General features: G+C 46.3%; 1 long non-coding RNA gene across 1 annotated transcript; it reads left to right on the top strand.

Annotated features, from left to right (window-relative positions):
- The first annotated feature begins 11,640 nt into the window (after positions 1-11,640).
- LOC310668212 lies at positions 11,641-14,941 on the top strand. Its single transcript, XR_014506660.1, has 2 exons — positions 11,641-11,905; positions 14,307-14,941. It is a non-coding gene; the product is annotated as an uncharacterized lncRNA (long non-coding RNA).
- Positions 14,942-17,530: the final 2,589 nt, after the last annotated feature.

Here is a 17,530-nt window from a genome sequence, read left to right as displayed (position 1 = left end):
TACCCGAGGTATTATTTCTGGGTTAGTGGAGTCTGTAACCTGAAGCGTATGTAAGCTGAAGCGTATGTAACCCAAGGTACCACTGTACTGCAAGCCTTGTAGACTTTTGTACATGGATTGTGGACGGGAGCAACCTTGTCGCACACCCCTGACAGCAGATGTCTTGAGCCAGTCCTCTGTACCTCATTTGTTTGAATTCTTTCTCAGCTTCTTGATCTCCCATCTGGGGGTCCGCCTGCCTTGTCCTCAGCTGTATGAAGTGTGAATTTTGCTTTGCTCTCCCATGATTTCATGTGTCTACCACTTCAGCGTGGTGCAGTGGTTAAGAGCGGTGGACTCATAATCTGGGGAACCAGGTTCGCTTCCCCACTCCTCCACATGCAGCTGCTGGGTGACCTTGGGCCAGTCACACTTCTCTGAAGTCCTCAGCCTCACTCACCTCACAGAGTGTTTGTTGTGGGGGAGGAAGGGAAAGGAGATTGTCAGCCGCTTTGAGACTCCTTCGGTCAGTGATAAAGCGGGATATCAAATCCAAACTCCTCTTCTTCTTCTTCTTCTTCTTCTTCTTCTTCTTCTTCTTCTTCTTCTCCTTCTTGTGACCAGGTGCCTTTCTGCACCCTGAGATCTGACCCTTAAAAGACATTCAGGGATGGGCATTAAATTGAATAGGTAAAGGTAAAGGGACCCCTGACCATTTGGTCCAGTCGTGACCGACTCTGGGGTTGCGGCGCTCATTTCGCTTTATTGGCCGAGGGAGCCAGCGTGCAGCTTCCAGGTCATGTGGCCAGCATGACTAAGCCACTTCTGACAAACCAGAGCAGCACACAGAAATACTGTTTACCTTCCCGCTGGAGCGGTACCTATTTATCTACTTGCACTTTGATGTGCTTTCGAACTGCTAGGTTGGCAGGAGCAGGGACTGAGCAACGGGAGCTCATGCCGTCACGGGGATTCAAACCGCCAACCTTCTGATTGGCGAGCCCTAGGCTCTGTGGTTTTACCCACAGTGCCACCTGTGTCCCATAAAAAAATGCGACAATGCAAAATGGGACCAATCCTATGCAGGTAAGCACTGGGGAAGTTAAGAGGTAAGTACCTCTCTCTCTCTCTCTCTCTCTCTCTCTCTCTCTCTCTCTCTCTCCTTTGGAGAACTGGCTGGTGACTCGCTCTGTGCAGTTCCTGGATATCCCTTTTGCTGGCAGGCACACAGAAGCTTTCTGGCTTCTCTCCTCATTACAGTTAAGCACAGTGGCAACATCAGCTTTGATGAGATTGTGAACATTTCCCAGCAAATGCAGCACTGGTCCTTGGCCCAGAAACCATTAAAGAGATCCTGACAAGGCCCAGTTTGTTGGCAGCAATATTGCTGGCAGGCACTTCGATGATGTCATTGAAGACATCAAGAGTGGCAAGAGTGGTGCAGCTGAATGCCTAGTGAGTTAAGGCTGCTGCAAAAAAAACAACAACCACACAACAAGTTCTGTAGAGTAAACCTTAGCAATAAAAATTCAGTTTGTCTGATGTCCCCAAAAAAGTTTTCTAACATCTTAGGGGAGCATTGAGCCAGACACTCAATTTTTTTTTAAAAAAAAAGCTGGATTGTAAATAACAGCAAGGAGCTGCATGGTTTTTTAAAAAAATAATGAAGGAGTGGGACGCGGGTGGCGCTGTGGGTTAAACTACAGAGCCTAGGACTTGCTGATCAGAAGGTCGGCGCTTCAAATCCCCACGACGGGGTGAGCTCCCGTTGCTCGGTCCCTGCTCCTGCCCACCTAGTAGTTCGAAAGCACATCCAAGTGCAAGTAGATAAATAGGTACCTCTCCGGCAGGAAGGTAAACGGCGTTTCCGTGCGCTGCTCTGGTTCTCCAGAAGCGGCTTAGTCATGCTGGCCACATGACCCGGAAGCTGTACGCCGGCTCCCTCAGCCAATAAAGCAAGATGAGTGCCACAACCCCAGAGTCGGCCACGACTGGACCTAATGGTCAGGGGTCCCTTTACCTTTAATGAAGGAGTTGATCCAGCTTCATATCCTCTTCTCAGATAAGGACAGAATGAAATAAATATCAGTCTTTGCTGCAATGAAGCTAAAACATTTGTGCCATTAAATGGGTGGATGCACTTAACACATTTGTTTTCTTTTAAGGATAGCAGCCTCAGGGAAGTGGGAGCAGAACTGGATTAGATCCAAGGCACACAGGGAAGAGTTTTTTGAAAACTCTTTACCCAAAACAGTCTTGCCCAAAAGGGAGCTTCCATCTCTGGCCTAATAGCAGCTTTTGGGGTGAGGAGGATTTGAGCAATTAACCCTCTCTGTGCCATGTGCCATGGCTCCAACCTCAGTTGCAGGAGAGGCACAGCTACACTTGCTGAAAGAGTAAAAAGATGCATTAAATACACCCAGCTGTTAACTCACTTTAACACTGCATCCGTTCTGGCCCTGAGGCTTTAATTCCCTAATGATATAATGAAATAGTACATGCTGTTTAGGGCCAGTCTGGTGGTTCTACTGTGCTTTGTTAAGTGAAAACTCCATTTAAAAATAAGTTTGAACATTTCAAAATATTATAGTTAGCATTGATGTTGTGCCCCTTAGGTAAAGTGCTACCCTGAGGCAATAGCTTAAAGGTAAAGGTAAAGGTAAAGGGACCCCTGACCATTAGGTCCAGTCGTGACCGACTCTGGGGTTGTGGCGCTCATCTCGCTTTATTGGCCGAGGGAGCCGACATACAGCTTCCGGGTCATGTGGCCAGCAGGACTAAGCCACTTCTTGCGTACCAGAGCAGCGCACGGAAATGCCATTTACCTTCCCGCCAGAGCGGTACCTATTTATCTACTTGCACTTTGACGTGCTTTCGAACTGCTAGGTTGGCAGGAGCAGGGACCGAGCAACGGGAGCTCACTCCATTGCGAGGATTTGAACCGCCTACCTTCTGATCGGCAAGTCCTAGGCTCAGTGGTTTAACCTACAGCGCCACCTGTGACCTTTTAGATAGATTATCACAATAGTGCAGATGAGAAACTGACCCTAAGACAGAGTACCTTTCCAAAGGCTGGAACTGTTGATAATCCATATTTTTCTCTCCTTAAACGCTCCTTGGTAGTCCAATCATTCACTAAATTCCACAGTGTGTGTGTGCGTGTATTATGTATATATGTATATATATCTAAAATGGAGGGATTTTGCTGCAGAAACTGCTGTGGACCAGGAAAGAGTTCCAACTCTGATCACTGGGCTTGACTCCTTAGTCAGATGCCAGTGAGTCAGCTGGGCTCCCATTCTGAATCCCATTCCTAAACAGGGGCTTTGGAAGTAGGAGGTGAGGCTTTTAGGGAACAGGATCAAGGCAAGCCAATTGTAACAAGGCCAAGACATGTGCGCCCTCCCTGTGGAAGGCCCTCCCATCAGCTGTCAAGCAGATATCCAGTAAATACAGTATTTTTTCCATGCAAAAGGCAATGTTTCTTATACAGTGTACGCTCAGGTTGCGAACGTGATCTGTGCGGGAGGCATGTTTGCAACCCGCAGCATCCGCAACCCACAGTGCCGCGTCTGCACACGCATGGGTTGCAATTCAGTGCTTCTGCGCATGCGCAAAGCACGATTTAGCGCTTCTGTGCATCCGCGAGCGCCGAAACCTGGAAGTAACCCGTTCCGGGTGCCTTGGCATCCTCAATATATAAATGGGTCCACAGTGTGTAAGTTGCTGCATATCCAGTTATCCCAATTTGAAACACTATGGGCATGAGATGTGACCTCCCTCAAACCCCTTGTGATGGCCTGGGATTCAGATTTGGAGGCTGAACCTGAGGAATCCCAGCCTGTACAGGAGTCCCCGCCTCCAGAACCAGCTGAGCCGGGGCTGGGGCTTGAGCCTGAAGGGTCCTCACCTGTGCTGGATCCTCAGGTGCAGGCACCAGCTGAGTCTGCTCTGGCCCCTGAGGTGATGGAGGACCCATTGCCTGCAGGTGCTCCACTCTCAGCCCCGTCAGGAGAAGCTGAGGTTGCCTCTGGGTCCGGTAACCCTCCAGCCTCTACTGAGCTGCAGAGGCTCAGGGCAGAGAGGCGGAGGGAATAAGTTCCCGCAGGAGGAGTGTTCGCCTCCAGACCAGGAGAGGCGAGTCACCTGTGGACTGGGGCCACCCTATGCCTTGGGCCAGATAAAAGCCAGCCAGCCCCAGTCCCAGGTTGTGGGAGCAGCATTGTTGCTAGCCTGTCCTGCTCTTCTGCCAGTGTTCCTGACCCCACCCGACTCCCTGCCTTAGACCCAGCTACAGCTTTGACGGACAGCCTCCATACTGCACCACCGACCTCGGGCTGGACTCAGACCTCACCTCTCGGTTAGCCCCCAGGATCAGCACAGCCCTGTTGTAATTTTGAACTGTATTCTTCTTCTCTGGAAGGGTCAGGCTGGGAAGCCGGTCTCCATCATTCCTCCTGCCCAGTCCCTGAAAGTAGTTTTACTTACCCCCTGATGCAACGTGGTTATCCCAGGTACTTGTATGTTTCTCTCCATCCAAACTCGACATCATTATCTGCCACTGACAGGAGACCAGGAAATGTAGTTTTTGACCGCTATGAAATGTCATTTTGCCCAAAGGCTTTTCTCATCAGCCCACATGGCATCTCACTTAAGGAAGCTGACAACATTCTTCTAAGCCACGCTGGGGACCGAACTTCAGCGGCTCACAGAAGCTCACCTCAAATAAAATTGGTGCCTGAGTTTGATTTTTTCCTCTCCCCTCCCTATCCCTATTCCCTTGTGTGCCATTTTTTGTTAGATCATAAGCCTGCAGACAGGGACTGTTTTGTATTAATTGACTGTATGTAAGCCACTCTGGGAGCCTTTTCGACTGAAGCACAAGGCACAAGTTAATTTATGAATTCACACTTTTCAAAAACCTAACCATCCTTCAAAATTCTCACTTCTCTGAATTTTTTTTTGCCGTGCAGTTCCCGGTCATGTAATATGTATGAAAATGCATGCTCTAGGTTAAAGACTGGATAAAAATGCACATGTCACTGAACAGGATATTTCAAAATGCATTACATTCAGGAAACTGGCTTTGCAAAAAAATAAAATAAATGTGTGCATTAGGCAAAATTGCAAACAGAAGTGGGTATATTAGGAGAAATTCACTGGTGGCTTCTCATGAGGACATTTTTTAAACAAATAATAATAATACTCAAAATGTTTGGAAATGTAAAGAATTTTTTTAAAGAGTAATGCAGAGAAACCACCATTGACAGATTTCCCTAAGAGACAGGGAAATAAATAAACGTAGAAGAAATGAACCTCAGAAATAAAACCTCTTTCTCTGCCTTAGATTATATTACTTAGAGCTTTCAGTGTCACTTCTGGTGCCCTGGCCTCACTCAGTCCTCATGTGCCAGGCCTTCCATTAGCTTCTGTCGCAGGAATCAGCCCCTTTGCTGGTGACATCTTCTGCTACTTAGGTTCTTGCGGTGTAACTTTACACTGTGCAAAAATATGGCTCTTTTCCAAACCTGAAATGGTGAGCCGATTAGATGCACGACAGGTGTTAAGACCTCGCAGCATCTAATGCCGGCGACTGACAAGGCGTGATCTGAAATTAATGAGGCACACGAGGAAGCCAGGATTTTCACACAAGATGGTCTTTAAAAATAATAATAATGCAGTCAAAACCAGTTAGTGCCTAATCTGCCCGTATATTGCAGAATGCCCTAGGAAGCACAGAAGCGTGGTGTAGAATTAGAAATTTGCCCTCTTAAGTCTCGTCTCCATCAGTGGGAGAGGGAGGGTTTCTGATGACAATCAGAGTCTGCCTTACTGTTCTCTCTGTCTCTCTCTCTCTCTCTTTCTCATAATCCACATGTAAGCCACCACAGATCTTTCAAACTGCAAAGGTATATATACCAGTGTCACCATTTTGAAAGGTAACTGAGGGTCTATGTTGAGCACAGGAAATGAAACCCACCCCCATTCTTAAATTCATCAGAGATTTGCATACTTTCCTTATTTATTTACTTCATGCCAGGAGTCACTTTCTGTGAAATATCTCCAAGCAATTTCACAGTATAAGCATCAAAGGTAAATAAAATCTGTGGCAAGTCAGCATGACATACCAATGATAAATTTAAGATTGGATCTGTCTGAGGACTGGCAAGTGAAATGGTCCCAGTTTTATGGGGGATGAGTTGGGGAAGGGAGGTTTTCTGGCATGAGGCTCTGGCAGGAATCAAACATTGCCCGTACAAATTTGATGTTAGTTATTATAAAGAAGGGACGCGGGTGGCACTGTGGGTTAAACCACAGAGCCTAGGACTTGCCGATCAGAAGGTTGGCGGTTCAAATCCCTGCGACGGGGTGAGCTGCCGTTGCTCGATCCCTGCTCCTGCCAACCTAGCAGTTCAAAAGCACGTCAAAGTGCAAGTAGATAAATAGGGACCGCTCTGGTGGGAAGGTAAACGATATTTCTGTGCGCTGCTCTGGTTCTCCAGAAGCGGCTTAGTCATGCTGGCCACATGACCCGGAAGCTGTACGCCGGCTCCCTCGGCCAACAAAGCGAGATGAGCGCCACAACTCCAGAGTCGGTCACGACTGGACCTAATGGTCAGGGGTCTCTTTACCTCTAAGGAGTCTCAAAGCAGCTAACAATGTCCTTTCCCTTCCTCCCCCACAACAAACACTCTGTGAGGTGAGTGAGACTGAGAGACTTCAGAGAAGTATGACTAGCCCAAGGTCAACGAGCAGCTGCATGTGGAGGAGCAGAGACGCAGACCCGGATCATCAGATTACGAGACTACCGCTCTTAACCACTACACCACACTGGCAGGAAAGTTCCATTATCCTTTTAGGGACCTGGCACCTCCTTTCCAAAGCTCAGGAAGTTTCTGCCCAACTGAGGGAGGGAGGCACGATGCTCATGTGCACAACATTCCCCACATCACTCCTTGCAAGCTGGCACCTCTGGCCCTAACTAGGGACGTGGGTGGCGCTGTAGTCTAAACCGCTGAGCCTCTTGGGCTTGCTGATCAGTGGTTTGAATCCCCGTGACGCAGTGAGCTCCTGTTGCTCCATCCCAGCTCCTGCCAACCTAGCAGTTCGAAAGCACACCAGTGCAAGTAGATAAATAGGTACCACTGTGGCAGGAAGGTAAATGGTTTTTCCATGTGCTCTGGCTTCTGTCTGGGTGTTCCATTGTGCCAGAAGCAGTTTAGTCCTGCTGGCCACATGACCTGGAAAGCTGTCTGTGGACAAATGCTGGCTACCTCAGCCTGAAAGCAAGATGAGCACTTAACTGTCCAGGGGTCCTTTACCTTTACCTTTTACCATTTTGGTTGCCCTCCTCTGGACACGTTCCAGTTTGTCAGTGTCCTTCTTGAACTGGGCACCACAGTTCAAGAAGGACACTGACAAACTGGAACGTGTCCAGAGGAGGGCAACCAAAATGGTCAAATGCCTGGAAACAATGCCTTATGAGGCTAAGGGAGCTGGGCATGTTTAGCTGGGAGAAGAGGAGGTTAAGGGGTGATATGATAGCCATGTTCAAATATATAAAAGGACGTCACATAGAGGAGGGAGAAAGGTTGTTTTCTGCTGCTCCAGAGAAGCGGACACGGAGCAATGGATCCAAACTACAAGAAAGAAGATTCCACCTAAACATTAGGAAGAACTTCCTGACAGGAAGAGCTGTTTGACAGTGGAATTTGCTGCCAAGGAGTGTGGTGGAGTCTCCTTCTTTGGAGGTCTTTAAGCAGAGGCTTGACAACCATATGTCAGGAGTGCTCTGATGGTGTTTCCTGCTTGGCAGGGGGTTGGACTCGATGGCCCTTGTGGTCTCTTCCAACTCTATGATTCTATGATTCTGTGACCTCTGGCCCTAAATGTTCCCCTACGACAAAATTAGCAGTACGCCACTGGTTGTGAACTGTCCTGGGATATCTGGGTGGAGGGTGGTCTACAAATTTAATTAATTAATTAATAATAATAATAATAATAATAACCCCATCCCGCAAATTTCTTGCAAAACTCTACCCATCCGCCACACTTTTTTGGAGTCATCCTATAAATGGTCAGATGTATTATAGGTCCAAGGATCAAAGTTTAACATTAACCCCTTATCCCTGATAAAACTGTCATTGACAGCTGTAAACTATATGAGATGATCAAGCAGCTGTTTGTTTGTATCTTCTCCTTTAGGGTCAATTCTCTCGATTATCTTTCGCAATTGTTGTATGTGACCTCTGTCTCCTTTCCAGAATGAAAACCCTCTCTTGTGTTCCTGTGTGTTTGGTTTGGGAGTGAGGAAGCAGTTGAACATGCAAATACCTCTCTCCCCCCCCCCCAAAAAAAATTGATTTTCCATGCAGTGGAACCTTGGTTTTCGAGCATCTCAGAAGCCGAACTTTTCAGAACCTGAACGCCAAAAACCTGGAAGTAATTGCTTCCATTTTCAAACACGCCTCAGAAGGGTAATGGCTCCCAAGGCGTGTTTCTCAATTTTCACCACTGAGATTGCTGACAGCCCTTTGCAACTCGGTTGTCGAACGTTTCAGAAGTTGAACGGTCTTCCGGAATGGATTGTGTTTATCAGCCGAGGTCCACTGCATTAAATTTTACATTCATCACACATCATTTTATCTACATACAGGATTCCCTCGAATCCCCTTGACTTCCCACCTCCCCTTTGTGGGTCTTACTGTTATGCTTTTCTTACTGCCTCTTTTAAGGTAATCTAGAACATGCAAATACCTCTCTGTCACACGGGGCACTGCAATTCTGGGGGGTGATATAAAGTGCCTCAGTGTGATCCTATCAGCACACAAGCACACATGTTATGAACTGAGAGAGAGAACTCTTGAAACACTGTCAGGGCAAAGTTCATATTTACTGAGTCAATTCAAAATTGAGTCAAGAGGAGTTTGCCCATCAGATTGTAGAAGTGGATGCCTGGCATTAGTTCTTGCCTTAAGAGGGTTTTCTCATGTACCTTCCTTACAGGGCGGTTGGGTTGGAGGACTTGCTTTCCCATGATGTCATCTCGTTTGGCTATCTGAGTAAATGAGGCAACCATGTGACTTGGCAGGTCACACAAGTCCCAGAAAATCAGCACCCACGTAAATACAGCTTCACGGAAAACTTGCTCCAGTATGACCTTTCATGCGAAAGGCCAATGCAATCTGTTCCGGGATGGGTGGTTCCAGAAGAAGCACAGCACCTAGACGTATGGGGCCACTTCGTGGAAAAGTAGCTCCAAGTGTCCCTGTTTTCCAGGGACAGTCCTGAATTTACAAAAACCACCCCAGTTTCTGGTTTGATCCCGCTTTTCCTTAGGACGTCCCTATTTTCATCAGATAAATGTTGGAGGGTATGGAATTATGTGACTTCTGAGTCAAGGAAATAAGTAACTATACAACCTTTAGAAAACATCTGAAGGCAGCCCTGTATAGGGAATGTTTTTTTAAATGTTTAATGCTTTATTATGTTTCTATATAGGGATGCAGGTGGCACTATGGGTTAAACCACAGAGCCTAGGACTTGCCGATCAGAAGGTCAGCAGTATGAATCCCTGCGACGGGGTGAGCTCCCATTGCTCAGTCCCTGCTCCTGCCAACCTAGCAGTTCAAAAGCACGTCAAAGTGCAAGTAGATAGATAGGTACCGCTCCAGCGGGAAGGTAAACGGTGTTTCCATGCACTGCTCTGGTTCACCAGAAGTGGCTTAGTCATGCTGGCCACATGACCCAGAAGCTGTCTGTGGACTAACGCCGGCTCCCTCGGCCTATAGAGCGAGATGAGCGCCGCAACCCCAGAGTCGGTCACGACTGAACCTAATGGTCAGGGGTCCCTTTACCTTACCTATGTTTCTATACATGTTGGAAGCCATCCAGAGTGGCTGGGGCAACTCAATCAGATGGGTGGGGTATAAATATTATTATTGCTGCTGCTGTTGCTCTGTCTAACCCTATTTTCATCGGAGAAATGTTGGAGGGTATGCTTCATCCAATGGAGTGGATAGCAACCTTGACTCTGGGAGCAACTCCTAAGCTCTCCTCTGCTGCTCAGATTCACTGTGACATCATCCCCCGAGCTTTTGTGACATCATCACTGCCCATCCAGCTGTTGCCTGGGGCTTCATCACTGCCACAAAATCCCTTACCTGTTGAAGCATCTAACATGCAGCTTCGCAAAGGCCTGGAAAATCCCAACCAGCAGGACAGGAGGGAACATACAGATCTGCAAGATGCCAAATTCCAAATTCACAAAGCCGGCAGCTGAAAGGGAACAAGAAGGGCGGGAGCAAAAGAATCTGGGCTACGTGCAACTTTTGCCCCCGAAGCGCCGTCCAAGTGACCTCCTGCAAAGTGGCTGGGACAACCTAGTCAGATGGGCAAGGAGGAGTTGTTGTTGTTGTTGTTGAATAGGACGTCCCTATTTTCATCAGAGAAATGTTGGAGGGTATGCAGTTATCATTCTTTGGCAGTGACGAACTGCTTCCATTTTTGAGATTGTAGCTTCATATAAGGAGCATCCAGGGCTTTGAAGCCCTCTCCCTCCAGAAAAATGGAACAACAAACCGACTCATTTTTAATGAAAAATGGTAATAACATCCCAACAAAAGAATGCTCAGGTCATTTGGCTCAAGTATAAATAATTATCATCATTATTGTGCTGCTGCAACCCTCCCACCCCCCACCCCACCCCCCGTTGCACCTGGGAGCTCTAGCCAAAGAGGGATTTAATTAAATCCTCATGCCAGATTGACAGATGAATGGAGCGATCGCTGCTTCATGAATGGCTGGCCAGAAGGCCAGGAGCCAAGCTTCATGAATAGAGCTTTTCACTTGGTGACCTGTAGCTTTAACGCCGGGTGCCACGCCGAGGAGGCCAGGAGGAGGACTCGACTGCTGGGCTTTGCGGTAAGCAGATGTAGGGCACTGCCCTGATAACGGACGGATTACATAATCTGGCAAATACGCAAACGTCCAGAAGCCCATATGCTCTCCATTGTCCTGCTGAGGTTTATCCGTGTTTTATGGATGCTGGACAGGAAAGGATTGTCAGATAAGAGACCTGCCTGCTCTGTGTCTGCTGCAAAAGATACTTTGAGTGGAAGGTTAATTTGCTGAAGAAATAGTGCAAAAGAATGGGGGGGGGGGGGATAAAATGGGCAAAAAATGTAATTGGTTATTTTGATTGATAATTTGTTCTGTTGAAATTGTTTAATTATTATTTTTTTTAAAAAAAAGCATGGTATATACACAGTGCCTGGGACCTGGAATTCCACTCTGCATCTTGAAAACAAATTGGCATGTCAGGGAGGGATGTAGACCTCTCTTGAAGGGACCTAGGAATTAGGTCGTATTTCATGTCATGGAGGCCACTTCGAAAAAATAGGTCTCTTTGAATATATCTTTTTCTTCTTTGCTGTTGCTGTCCAATCCAGCTGCTGCCAAATGAATGGGGAGTAAAGGTTCTGGTGAGGTGAGATCTGAAAAAATAAAAAAAGGACCCCTGGAAGGTTAAGTCCAGGCAAAGGAGACTATGGGGTTGCGGCGCTCATCTCGCTTTCAGGCCAAGGGAGCCAGCGTTTGTCCACAGACTGTTTTCCAGATCATGTGGCCAGCATGACTAAACTGAGCGCACGGAAATGCCGTTTACCTTCCCGCCACAGTGGTACCTATTTATCTACCTGCACTGGTGTGCTTTCGAACTGCTAGGTTGGCAGGAGCTGGGACAGAGCAATGGGAGCTCACCCCAACGCAGGGATTCAAACCGCCAGCCTTCTGATCTGCAAGCCCAAGAGGCTCAGTGGATTAGACCACAGCACCACCCTCATTCCGTATGAAAAAAGTAACACCTGTGGGAAATGGAAGAAGCCATACCAGACAGCAGGCGTGACCTGGAAGCTGTTTTTAAGAGGTCAGCCTTTTGCCACATGAGCTATTTGGCCTATTAATGTTCAGAACGTTCTTTGCTGATTAGGAGCACAGGAATATCATATCATACAAGGTAGCCAAAGCCCAATGGTATGGAGAGTGCTTTATATTAAGCCAGACCATTGGTCTGTCTAGTTCAGTACTGTTTGAAGCTGCTTTGAAGTATAAGTAGTTAATGAAAAACTGCAAAAGGGGCAAAGCCATAAGGAGCACCCTTTGAACTTCCTATGATTTCTACCACTCTCAACAGCAAGTAGGGTTCCCCTTATCCCTGGCCTTTCTCCCAGCTGTTTTTCATGCACCTGCCTAGTCTCCTTCTTAACCTTTCACCAGCAGTTGTCCAGGTCTAATCTCATGGTTTCCATCCCTGGGTGTGTGTACGATGGCCAAGGTGCAATATTCTGCTAGCATCTCCTCGGTCCTAATGCCTGTTGATTTCTCCCAGGCCTCAGAAATAACTTTCACCTGTCTCCCTTCCATATCACAGGTTGACATCCCCTTTCAATGGGAATTGCAGTAGCATTATTCAAGCTAAATTTGCCCCCTCATAGGTGCAATTGCATGATTTCCTGGCTGAAGGCTAAGGTGACTGAATGCCACAGTCCATGCAAGTTGAAAGGTCGGTGATTTGACTACTGTAGGGCCCTTGGATGACACTGTGGCTACACTTGCCCTGCTGTGAAGCCAGATTTAATTCTGGATGGAGGCTGTGATATAATTTATCAAACTGGTGTCTCCAAGGAAACCTAAGGGCCATTAGGCAGGAGCAGTCCATCAATCGCTTTTCAGGTGGCTCATGTGATGTTGACAGCTCTGGCTATAGCTTGATGTTGCTATTTCCTCCTTCCTGCCTTGCTAACCAAACCATTCGTATGAGAGCCTTCTCCAGTATGACCTCAGTGGTGCAAATACTGCTGCATTGTGTCTTCTTTGTGCACTATTCCACCAGAAGCTGCAGAAAACATGCAATAAGCAGATCAGAATACAGTTATCCACTCCACCAAGAATGTAACATGTATTTATTTATTTTTAATTTCCCTATTTGTCCTTATATTCTGAAGCAATATTTCTAATGTCAAAACAAACACCAATGGAAATAAGGGACAACCTTGTCTTGTTCCTTTTTCTATTTGACATTTGTCTGTAAGAATATGATTTACTAAAAATTTTGCGGATTGGTCAGTATAGATCGCTTTAATTCCAGCCAGAAAAGAATGACCTATTTCCATCTTCTCTAATATCTTAATCAGAAATGACCAAGAAATATTATCAAAAGCTTTCTCCGCATCTAAAAAGATTAATGAGGCCCATTACATGTATTACATTTTAAGATGCATCCATATTTTAGGGTAAAATGCATATTTTATTTTTAAATACATACAGAAATAATGTGAATTTTGTGCATTTAAAAAAATGCACAGATGGGTGTGGAAACAGAGCAGCATTGAATTAAAAATAGACACATGCAAAACTGATGTGCAGGGCCATCTTAAGCATATCCGGTGCCCTGGTGCAAAGATCCCTCCAGCGCCCCCCCCCCCATTTCCCAGAGTTGTCGACCTTTTCCCAAACTTCTGCAGCGATCGCTCTCCTCCCACGGAGGCTTGGGAAGCAAGCTGCACACCCGCCAGCCATATGGTTGACAGGGTACAGCTGGCGGGTGGGCAGGGAAAGGGGAGGCCATCAGCAAAGCTGCACAGCTTCCCCACTCACTGGGGCACCCCTGACAGGTCAGCACCCTGGTGCAATGCACCAGTAAGCCCAATAGGAAAGATGGCTCTGCTGATGCTGACCAGAAATAGACAGGTACTCTCTTTTCAACATGACTTTTGCTCCAGCTCCCAGGAGATGTGAGGTTGCCAGCTCCTCCCACCTTCCCCTGGCTTCCAAAGTCACTGGTAGTGGCCCAGGAAAGAGACACCGCTCCCAAGTCATGGAGGGAGAGGGCCTGGATGGGGTGGGCCCACTAGACTGGGTCTAGTGTTACTCCTTGCAAAATCTTCCGTGTCTCATGAAAAGGAAATTCCCAGTGACAAAGTTTGAGATGCTTGCTTCCTAAGTATTTTGCAGAATAGCTAAGAATTTATTCATGGGAAATTGTTGATGGAAAATGCATCCGAAAACGTAGATCTCATTTCCCCGAGAGCCCCAGATGTGAGAGTAAATGATTACACACCAAGACAGTACTGTGATCTATGCAAAAGGAAAAGGAAGGAGGGAAAATGTAAATTTGTAATGGGTACAGGAAGGTGAATTTAGCCAAGAGGAAGCTGTATTTATGATGGGCTGGAGGGAAAAATAGGCCGCCTGATTTGTGTAATTTATAAATCTGTGATTTATTTCTCTTTTCACTGGCATGTGCTGTATGGCGCTGGAACTTACAGGGTAAGGAAGAAGAGCCAGAAGCATAAAGAAGCAAAAGCATTCAGAAGTGGAGAATGCATATTGCCTGGCAAGAGCATATATTTCTCTGGTGACAAAGTCAGCAAAAATCCTTTAGGCCAATGGTGGAGCTGAGGAACAGCTATTAATCAGGGTGGAGTTAGTCTATTATCTGGAAGAAAAGGACATTATTGAGGAGGTCTGGCCCCCTTCCACATCTGAGTGAAATTCATATAGCCTCATAACCTGATTGTTGAAGAGAAAATTGGCCATTGACGCCAACTTGGCAGCCTTATTAGTTTGGAAGATGGAGCTGTGATCATATTACACCTGGATTGGTCACCCTTGGCTTCAGCTGAACATTTTTTTGTGGCGGTTCTTTCTCTAGTTGTGTCATAATGGGAGGTGTAAATCAGGACACATAACCTCTTCTTACTGTCTTTGAGCAATGTGCCTCCACTAATTGGACCCACTATCTCGCAGATGCATTGCTACATAGTGGAATAATAGGTGGGAAATTGGAGGCGGTTTTTAAAATCTCCAGAACCGTATCCTATTTAGGCCTCCTGAACAAAATGATAATAATTAAATGAACAGTCTCTTTCTGGCACGAAAATAAATTGAGGCTTTCAAGGTATTTTACACCTTGTTTCACTTTTATGTCTAGCTGAGATGATGAGTTACTTCCAAGACGGTATGACATTTCTTGGTATTGCTCATTGCAGGTATTTCTTTAGGTATTGGAACAGAAAATGGACCTGCTCTGAGGATCATCCTGACCAGCACACAAGCACTTGTGTGTGTTTACTTAGAAGTAAATCTTAGTGAGTTCAGTGAGGTTTACTCACATGAGATTTGAGCCTAAGGATGGAAAGAGGGTGTGATGAGAAATGGAACAGCAAAAGAACTGCTTCAGGCAACTGTTTGGGCAGGCTCTCTAGTCTCAAGCAAGAAGGTACACCTGGAAACAGGTAGTGGTATCAAGTAGCTGGTAAGTGGCAATCTTAAGAAGCTGCATAACAAGGATTAGCAAGGTCAGAGATGGAAGCCAGCTCCTCAGTACCAAGGACAGCTACAGAGCAGCACATGTTGTTGTTTAGTCATTTAGTCGTGTCCGACGCTTCGTGACCCCATGGACCAGAGCACACCAGGCACTCCTGTCTTCCACTGCCTCCCGCAGTTTGGTCAAACTCATGCTGGTAGCTTTGAGAACACTGTCCAACCATCTCGTCCTCTGTCATCCCCTTCTCCTTGTGCCCTCCATCTTTCCCAACATCAGGGTCTTTTCCAGGGAGTCTTCTCTTCTCATGAGGTGGCCAAAGTATTGGAGCCTCAGCTTCACAATCTGTCCTTCCAGTGAGCAATCAGGGCTGATTTCCTTCAGAATGGATCGGTTTGATCTTCTTGCAGTCCATGGGACTCTCAAGAGTCTCCTCCAGCACCAGAATTCAAAAGCATCAATTCTTCGGCGATCAGACTTCTTTATGGTCCAGCTCTCACTTCCATACATCACTACTGCGAAAACCATGGCTTTAACTATACGGACCTTTGTTGGCAAGGTGATGTCTTTTAAGATGCTGTCTAGGTTTGTCATTGCTTTTCTCCCAAGAAGCAGGCATCTTTTAATTTCGTGACTGCTGTCACCATCTGCAGTGATCCTGGAGCCCAAGAAAGTCAAATCTCTCACTGCCTCCATTTCTTCCCCTTCTATTTGCGAGCAGTACATAGGTTGCACCAAAGAGTTGCAGAGTTCAAGAAGCCTGTATATCATGATGCAGACGTCCCTCTCTATGTGGTCTCTTGTTTCAAACGCTCAGCAGAGCAGAACAGGACATAGTTATGGGGAAGCAGCTCCCACACAACAACTAGTAAGTGTGACTTGGGCTTCAGTTCATAAACCAGAGCTGGGGAACCTCCAGATGCTGCTGGACTCTAGCTCCCATCAGCCCCAGACAGCATGGCCAATGGTTGGGGATGATAAGAATTGTAGTCCAGCAACATGCGAAGGGCAGCAAGATTCCCATCCCTAACACAAGCAAAGAGAAGGCACCCAAAAAGCACTAGATGTAAATAAGCCTTTGATAATATATTTACAAATTCTGGAATCGTGCAAGATATAGAAATGGAATAATACTATAAGTAGTCTCTCAATCACTAACTTACTTCCTTTTCTGCACACCTCTTTTCCTTAGCAATTAATGCATTGGAGGAAAATATGCTGGTCTTTCAAATATTTGGGAGGGGGAAATCAATATAAATCTAATTATATTTTCTGTATTCTAGCATTCGCTCACTTTTTGCTGCATGGAAGAGAGCCAATTGCTCCGAGTAGATGCAGATTTGAAACTGTGAAGGGGACGTTCTGCTGCTCCTTCTACCCTTTTGAAATTGTTAGCACTTTTCAAAACTGTGTCATTCACCAAAACACTGTTATAAAGAACTCCTCATAGCTTCAATTTAGAAGCTGTGTAATGGAAGATAAGGATGGAGATTGTGGGGAAATTGGGGCAGGGGGAGACCAAAAGACTGATTTCCACCTCTAAAATTGGTGAGATGGATGCAAGCTTTAATTGGTTTAATCACTATATTAATCAAGTAAAACTTTCACCCATTTCTTAGTGAGGACAATTTTCCATTGGTGTAACAGAAATGGAATAATTATTTTGACTTTGGTGCATTATTGAAGCAGGGAATTCTTCCTTTTAAGGATGAATGACAGCTTCTGTTTATTAAACTGCATTCCCTTTCCTTTTAATATCACACTGCAAAAAAACATTTATTCTGAGATGTTGCAAACATGCACATTTATTTAAATTTAATTAACTGATTGGTTCAGTCAGCCCCGAAATTAGTGATTCTTGTAGGCAATCGGGTTGACCATCTCTGATATGCCTGGGGTAGAGAGGCTTGGGGCAACTTTAGTGGCAGCAGGCCAGCGGCTGGCAGGGGGCGGGTTGCGCATTTCACACGCATGCACCAATCTATTGCCATTTAGTGGGGATGCCAACTGGCTACCAGGCCAGATTCACGATACCTGAGCTAATTCACAAAGCTCTAAACAACTTGGGCCCAAGTACCTTAAGGACTGTTTGATTCCATATGCTCCATCAGTGAGATCCTCTGAAGGGACACGTCTAGCGGTTCCCCATGACCCTGTGGTTTGGTTAACCTTCACTGGGGACACAAGCCTTTAGAAATCAGGTGACTGATCAGTGGGTGGTCTCAT

The sequence above is a fragment of the Podarcis tiliguerta genome (assembly GCF_965153285.1).
Source record: "Podarcis tiliguerta genome assembly, chromosome: 17".
Classification (NCBI taxonomy): Eukaryota; Metazoa; Chordata; class Lepidosauria; order Squamata; family Lacertidae; genus Podarcis; species Podarcis tiliguerta.
The sequence above is the reverse complement of the archived record's forward strand: the minus strand, read 5'-3'. Positions and strand labels throughout refer to the sequence as shown.